We start from the raw sequence: 7,820 nt of genomic DNA, 5'->3' as shown, positions 1-7,820 counted from the left end.
AATGGAGCATGTTTGGGAGTGCGCAGCATGGCGGATGGACCACGTTTGGGAGTGCGCAGCATGGCGGATGGAGCACGTTTGGGAGTGCGCAGCATGGGAGATGGAGCACGATGGGGGGTGCGCAGCATAGGGGATGGAGCACGATGGGGAGTGCGCTGCATGGGGGATGGAGCACGATGGGGAGTGCGGAGTATGGCGGATGGAGCACGTTTGGGAGTGCGCAGCATGGCGGATGGAGCACGTTTGGGAGTGCGCAGCATAGGGGATGGAGCACGATGGGGAGTGCGCACCATGGGGGGATGAAGCACATAGGCCTGTGCAGCATGGGGGATGGAGCACGATGGGGAGTACGCTGCATGGGGGATGGAGCACGATGGGGAGTGCGCTGCATGGGGGATGGAGCACGATGGGAAGTGCACACCTCCCCCCAACACACACACACACACACGCGCGCGCACTGCACAACACACCACACACATACTGGGAACCACAAACAACTGCCCTACACAGACACCCACACACACAGACAACGCTGCACACACAAATATACGCACATACCGCACAACACACACATTGCACAAAACATACCTCCCCCAAAACACACCACACACACACAAACCGCGCAACACACACACACACAACGCTACAGACACACAGCGCTCCACAAACAACGCAACACACATACAACACCGCTCTCACCCCCCGTCACACCCAGACAACACCCAGAACATGTACAGCGCCCTACACAAACACTTGGTAACTACACACAACAACATCTATATATATATATATATATATATATATATATAATAACAAAAATCATACATGAACTACACAATACGTAAATTCTAGAATACCCGATGCGTAGAATCGGGCCACCTTCTAGTTATTATTATAATGAAGGGAGAAGGGGGTCTGTCAGCACAGCAGAGTATACAATGGAGGAGGAAAAGGAGGGTCTGTCAGCACAGCTCTCTATACAATGAAAGGGGGAAAGGAGGCTGTCAGGACAGCAGGCTGTATAAGAGAGTGCGGAAAAGAGGGTGTATCAGCACAGCAGAGTGTGCAATGGAAGGGTAAAAGGAAGGTCTGTTAGCACAGAAGCTTATACAAAGGAAAGTCTGTCAGCACAGCAGAATAGAATTACAGAATAGGACATGCACCATAATTTCGGAACGGACATACGGCATCCAGTGTGTTTTTTCGTAGGATCGGATGCACACGAAAGTGCTTCAGTGTGCCATCCGATCCTACACAAAAGATATTGAAAAGATGGTCCTGTCCGTGGGTCCCCAAAAAAACAGGAACTGACCAGGACAGACGGAACGGTCATGTGAATGAGCCCTTAATGACAGTGGTTACCTAATAGGGACCAATAAACCTAGGACCGCTGGCCATGTCTTCACCCACCATCTCTGAAGACAAGTTGCTAGAGAGAAGCTTCCTTCAGGCCTGGAAAATAGGGGGCATAAAGGGGGGAGTACTGTAGCGCCTGCAGGGACACCGACTTAGTCAGTGGGTTGCATCCTCCCTCGCAGCTCCGTCACTGCACATGTGCTCATCTGACTGCCCTGGGGCCTGTGCACGCCGCACAAGCTCCCCGGTAATGCGCTTAGGTTGAGTGTGCGCACGCCCACATACCGTCCCTCTTCTTAAAGGGCCGGTGCGCCATTTCCTGAAAATGCCTCTAAGCCTATGGCTGAGAGGTACTATGTATTTAAGGCATCCTCCAATTAGGGGAGATGCCTGTGTGACGCCCTGGCCTATCAGGTCGTCACAGGGTATTGTGCAATCTGACCTTCCATGCAATATCCACCTCCTCCTTGGTTAAGGGTCCCTAACCATTGGTGTTGCTAAGAACAAGCTAATCAAAATCCTAGGAACACTCTGCACCACACCCACCAGACACACCAGTGGACGGCATGAGTGGAATAGGGTCGCCCACTTGGGGGGTTGGTTAAGGGGAAGTCAGGAGTGTCAGGAGACAGTCAGTTGAGCAGTGACTATCAAGAGGAGAGGTCAAGGGGCGGTTTAGTGTTGGAGGAGAAAGAGAAAGGAGGTCAGGAGCTGGGCTCCTTGAAACTACTAGGTGGCAGACGTTGGTCTGGGCCTGGTAGGAGCTGGAACCCGGTCGCAGGGGGATCATGAAAAGGTGCACGGACTGTCGAGCAGGACAGCCGGCGGCCTTGTGCCATCACCGGGCAGGGGCCAGGGCACGACGGGGTACGTGGACCCTAGGTCAGGGAGTAGCTTCAGGCGTCCTGACAATTTACCCGACAAGGACGGAGCCTTCAAGATACGTTCTCCACCCTCTCCAAAATCGGGGTACTAGCACAATGAGGGGGATAGGACTTTCCACACATACGGTCCAGAAAATCCCAAGCGTGAAACCTGAGAGCAAGCTCACCCAATTAGCCATACTGGGGACGGGACCCAATTAGTTTCACACTAAAGTAACCAACTAGAAAACAAGGTGCCAAGGCAAAGGTCACAAACTAACAGGCAACACCAACGGGCACAGGATCCAGGCATGCTCCCTTCAAGCGGCAGCGGTGTCCAGAACTTTGGTTTACTACAGTTGTTGGTGTCAGAGTTATTGGACTGAGTGAGTACGCAAGTGACCCTTACCATCCCAACGGCACCTCCCAGTCACCATCACCGAGTCCCGGGGCATCCCCCCTACCTGTGGAGGGGTTAAACACCTAGCTGCCCACACTATCACCACCGGGTACTCCCAGCTGCAGCGATGGTACTCCACCTTACCACGCACCACTAGTGGCGTCACAAACTTTCCACACCATCCCCTGTACATAACCCCCCTTCGTTTGAGGAGCCACACGACCCCCGGGTCCGGAGCCCTCTCGAGCCACCGCGGATCCGGATCCGAGCAGCCCGGCTGCTGACGTGGTGGCGGCACACCCTCAAATTACCTGATGTCACGAACAGGATCTGAGCAGGACCAACTTACCTGGGTGACGTGCGCCTTGAAGACCGAAAACCGCGAGTCAAGATTTTTTTCCGCCATTTTCCGCTATCTTTTCGCGCCAAATGCCATCTTCCCCGCAAAAGCGCGCAAAGCAGATGCCCCGCCCTTCGTCCTGAGTGTGAGGCTGGAACCAGAAGTTCCCAGAGGGCCACAGCGCGCGAAAGAATGCTGAGTGAAAACCAAGGGGGTGCGCGAAGATGTCGGTGCCAGATGATGGAAGTGTGGCGGCGCTGCCTCCACCCGACCAGGGTAACGTTGGTGCGGTGGATGCTGCTCCGGTTGTAAGAGCAGCGGCTTCGGGACCTGAGGCAGTTGTTCCCATAAAGCCGATAACCTTGCCCTATGTGCCGGGCGCCGCCTGGCTCCCACAGTATGATGCTCGACCAGACGCGCTGCAGGGATTCAAAAGAAAAATATGTAAGGTACTCGATATGTATGCCCTGACCTGACGGCAGCGGGTGTCTGTAGTGCTCGGGCAGATGTCTGGCGCTGCCGAATTGGAGGTGGAAACATGGACTGAAGAGGATCAGGTATCGGTACCCGCCATCTTCAGGAGACTGGGAGCTGCATTTGAGACCCGCACTGAAGCTGAGCTGAGGATGAGGTTCTACAGCTGCAAGCAACGGCCTCAAGACAGCATTAGGGATTACACCTTAAAGTTACAAGCGGCGCTGCGGACCCTGAGACTGACCAACGATATCGAAGAGCCAGAGGGAAACAAGATGCTGGTGGAGCAGTTCCTGCAAGGCCTAGGGTCAGTGGAGGACCACAAGCAGCTTCGGTTGTGGGCCCTGGAACATCCTGCCTTGGACTTTGCTACCTTGAAAGAGCAGGCAATCAAAGCCCTGCAGCCCCCGGAGGCTGTCATGACTCTCCACTCCTGTCTTGGCAAGCTGGCACATCCCCGTTACAAGTGAAGCCCCCTGCCTTGGCACAAGTGATTTGTCTGCCCAAGTACAGCAACTGAGTAACGACGTCGCAAGGATTCTGGAGGCGATGCAGCTCAAGTCAAAGACCCCCACCGTCAAGGGAAATCCAGCTGGCTGACTGCCCAGAGGACGTCCCTTGGATGAGGAAGCGGACCCCAGCATACAAAGGACGGAGCAGTGACCGGTATGGACTACCTGTTTGTTATAAGTGTAACAAGACTGGCCACTACGCAAGGAGCTGTCCTTTAAATGGGTAACCCCTGGGGCCAAGGGCCAATCCCCAGGAATAAACTCCCAAGGCCCAGCAGACTGGCAAGAGCTGTATGTAGGGGGATGGCCCATCGTTTCCATCACCCTGGATGAGATCCCGACCTCTGCACTCCTTGATACCGGCTCCCAGGTAACAACTATTCCCTATGTACTATAAGAAGTTTTGGCTTGATGACGAACTTACCCTACCAGATGACAGCCTTACCATCTACGCCGTTAACGGGTTACTAGTGCTCAAATCGGGTTCAAGGAGGTGATCATTAAGGTGGGCCAGGTAGAATTGCCAAGGCAAGGCCTCATAGTGGTACAAAATTACCCTAGTGATCGGAACCCGAAGGTCATTTTAGGCACAAATGTCATTGAGAATTGTATGGGAGAAGTACTGTTTTTGCTTCAACAGCTGTCTGAGAATGCAGGGCGGCAGAGAGTCCTGCAACGTGAGATCCGAGCCCTCCTGCTGTGGCAACAGGTAAATCTCTCTGGAGGTGGGATAGGTGGTGTACGGGTGAGGGATGTTGTGGAGACACGGGGGTCAGTGAGTGCTCTCGTCTGCTGATACAACCGCCTGACACTACTCAGACAACACAGGGTGAGGGAATCACAATATTAAGACTTTATTGGATCCCCAAACAATTAACGGCACATAACCAGCAAAACACAGAAATGTAACGGGCAACAGAGTCTCACCCTTCCGCTGGCTCACCAGAGATTTAGAATGTCCGTGCCTCAGAGCTTCCAGGGCTACTTACTCCAATCCAGCAGCACCCCGCTTTCGGCGAGCACCCACCGAGAATGGAATAATGCCAGATTTAGGAAGCTGGCTGAGGTCTGCAAAGTCTGTAGTCAGATGACTGGATTGTCCGAAACTGGATTCCTTCCTTAAGTAGTCCTTGATATCTCAGCCGAATCCTTGCATTCAATGCTGAAGTCCACGTAGTATTATAATCCAGGTTCAGTTATGGCTTGCCAATTGGATCTGCAGGTCCTAGATTGGTAGCATGTAGCAAGAGTCTCTCTGGGCAATGGACAGTCCTCCTTCTTATACCCCTGAGCTCTCCATTCAGACCTTTGGGTTCTTCATGATTGGTGGATAAGGCTGGGCTCTTATTAGCTAGATTTCAAGCCATATACAGAATATCCCAGTAATAATGGTCAATGGCAGAGACAGCTAAGTTAAATCGCATCCAGCAAACACATCATAAAACAATGGGTATCTGGCCTTCAGTGGCCAAAACAATTACATGAGTCAACAAAAACTTCAATATTAAACTCCCAAGAGTCTTGTGGAACAATGAGGGATTATCCCCATCTATAAACAAACTGTCTTCATGTCTGGCTGAATGTTAAGAAAGTTAACCCATGCTAGGCACTGAGAGTTCATGTCGTCACAGATGTGGCCCCTCTTGTAGTGACCCCACGAAGCGAAATGATGATATGGTGCGGGGCAGCTGTAGGCTCCCGTGGACAGGATTACCAGGAAGTGGTAGAGCCCCTGCCCTCAGAGCATTGGCCTACCGTGTTTACGGCCAGAGGGGTAGTCCACATCCAGAAGGGGAGAGTGCCTGTGCGAGTGTTGAATTGTGGGGAGGAGGAAGTCACACTACCCAGATACACCACCATAGCCAAGCTGTTTGTAGTCAATGCAGATGACATCCATGCAACAGGTTCCTCAAACCAGCCTAGTCAGTGTTCCAGTGACAGCCCCCAGGGACCGGTAGAGAAGTGGTGTCAGGAATTACACGTGGGCACCGACTCTACACCTGCATATCACAAACAAGGGGTCTACAGGGTTGTCAAGGAGTATGAGCAGGTCTTCAGAAAACATCCACTGGATTTTGGGCAGATAAAAGGGGTACAACATCACATACCCACAGGCACTCACCCACCTATCAAGGAGAGGTATAGGCCCATACCACCTGCCCATTACCAATGTGCCAAAGATATGCTCAGAAGCATGAAGGAAGCAGGAGTGATCCGCGACAGTTGCAGTCCCTGGGCCGCCCCACTGGTACTTGTGAGAAAAAAAAGATGGTACCATAAGGATGTGTGTAGACTACCGAGACTAACAAAATCACACACAAGGATGCCTACCCCTTGCCCCGTATTGAGGAATCGTTAGCTGCCTTGAATACTTACTTTTCTACCCTTGATCTCATGAGCGGATACTGGCAGGTAGCTGTACCGCGTACGCTACCCCGATGGGCTTATGTAAATTCAACAGCATGCCATTGGGGCTGTGCAAAGCACCGGGGACGTTCCAGAGGCTGATGGAGTGCTGCTTGGGTCACTGCAACTTTGAAACAGTCTTGCTGTATTTGGACGACGTCATCGTCTACTCCAAGACGTACGAAGCACACCTGAAGAACCTGGCTGAGTTGTTTGACGCCTTGTCCAAATATGGGCTGAAGCTCAAGCCGTCTAAGTGCCACCTGCTGAAGCCGAAGGTACAGTACTTAGGGCATGTGGTGAGTGCCGAAGGTGTGGCACCGGACCCCGAGAAAATCACAGCTATACAGAACTGGCCGAGGCCCACCACCGTCCGAGAAGTACGGCAGTTCCTGGGCCTGATGGGGTACTACCGGAGGTTCATCAAGGGGTACACACAGATGGTGGCCCCCTTGCAGGACCTTCTGGTGGGTCAATTGGTGCGTGGCAAATCCTCGGGACCTCCGTTCCAGTGGGGTAAGGAGCAAGAAGATTCCTTTGAGCGGATGAAGTCTGTCCTGACTGGGGACAAAATCCTGGCTTATCCTGACTACGGTCTCCCGTTCATACTGTATACGGATGCCAGTAATGTGGGGCTCGGAGCTGTCCTGTCACAGGTGCAGAAGGGCAAAGAGAAGGTGATAGCCTACGCTAGTCAGAAGTTGAGGCCCACGGAGAGGAACCCGGAGAATTATAGCTCCTTCAAGCTGGAGTTCCTGGCACTCGTATGGGCCGTGACAGAAAGGTTCAAGCACTGTCTTGCTGCTGCTAAGTTTACTGTATACACGGACAATAATCCGTTGCCCCATCTGGATACGGCAAAGCTGGGAGCCTTGGAACAGCGCTGGGTCGCAAGGTTGGCAAACTATGATTTTGGTCGCAAGAACACCAACGCAGACGCACTGTCCAGGATGCCCCATCTGTTCGATGATGGGAGGGATGAAGATGACCTGGAAGAGATTGAGTTGCCTGCGTTCCATCAACCCCCATCTGTAGAGCGGTCTCGACCATGTACCCATCAGCAAGAGATGACCTGTGACCCATTGCCTCACCATGGCTGGCAGGAAGCCCAGGACAAGGACCCTGCAATCAAATTAGTTAAAGCATTGCTGGCCAGAGCCGATGCCCATCTTGAACCCGGCGCCCCAGAGGAGGCCAGGAAATTGTGGCTAGACCGGAGTCGGTTTTATCTTCACCAAGGCAAGCTATGCAGGAGCTTAACCAACCCCAAGACCCACGAGAGGATCTGCCAGATCGTGGTACCCCGGGCATATATCCCAGTGGTATTGGAAGCATACCATGATGGAGCCGGGCACTTTGGCTGGAAGAAGCTGGAGAAGTTGCTGAGAAGTCGCTTCTACTGGATCAGAATGAGAGACTCCATAGAAGCCTGGTGTAGGAATTGCGGCCCTTGCGCCCTGAGAAGGCAG

This window comes from Anomaloglossus baeobatrachus, chromosome 1, assembly GCF_048569485.1.
Source record: "Anomaloglossus baeobatrachus isolate aAnoBae1 chromosome 1, aAnoBae1.hap1, whole genome shotgun sequence".
In the NCBI taxonomy this organism is placed as follows: Eukaryota; Metazoa; Chordata; class Amphibia; order Anura; family Aromobatidae; genus Anomaloglossus; species Anomaloglossus baeobatrachus.
This window is presented reverse-complemented; position numbering follows the sequence as displayed.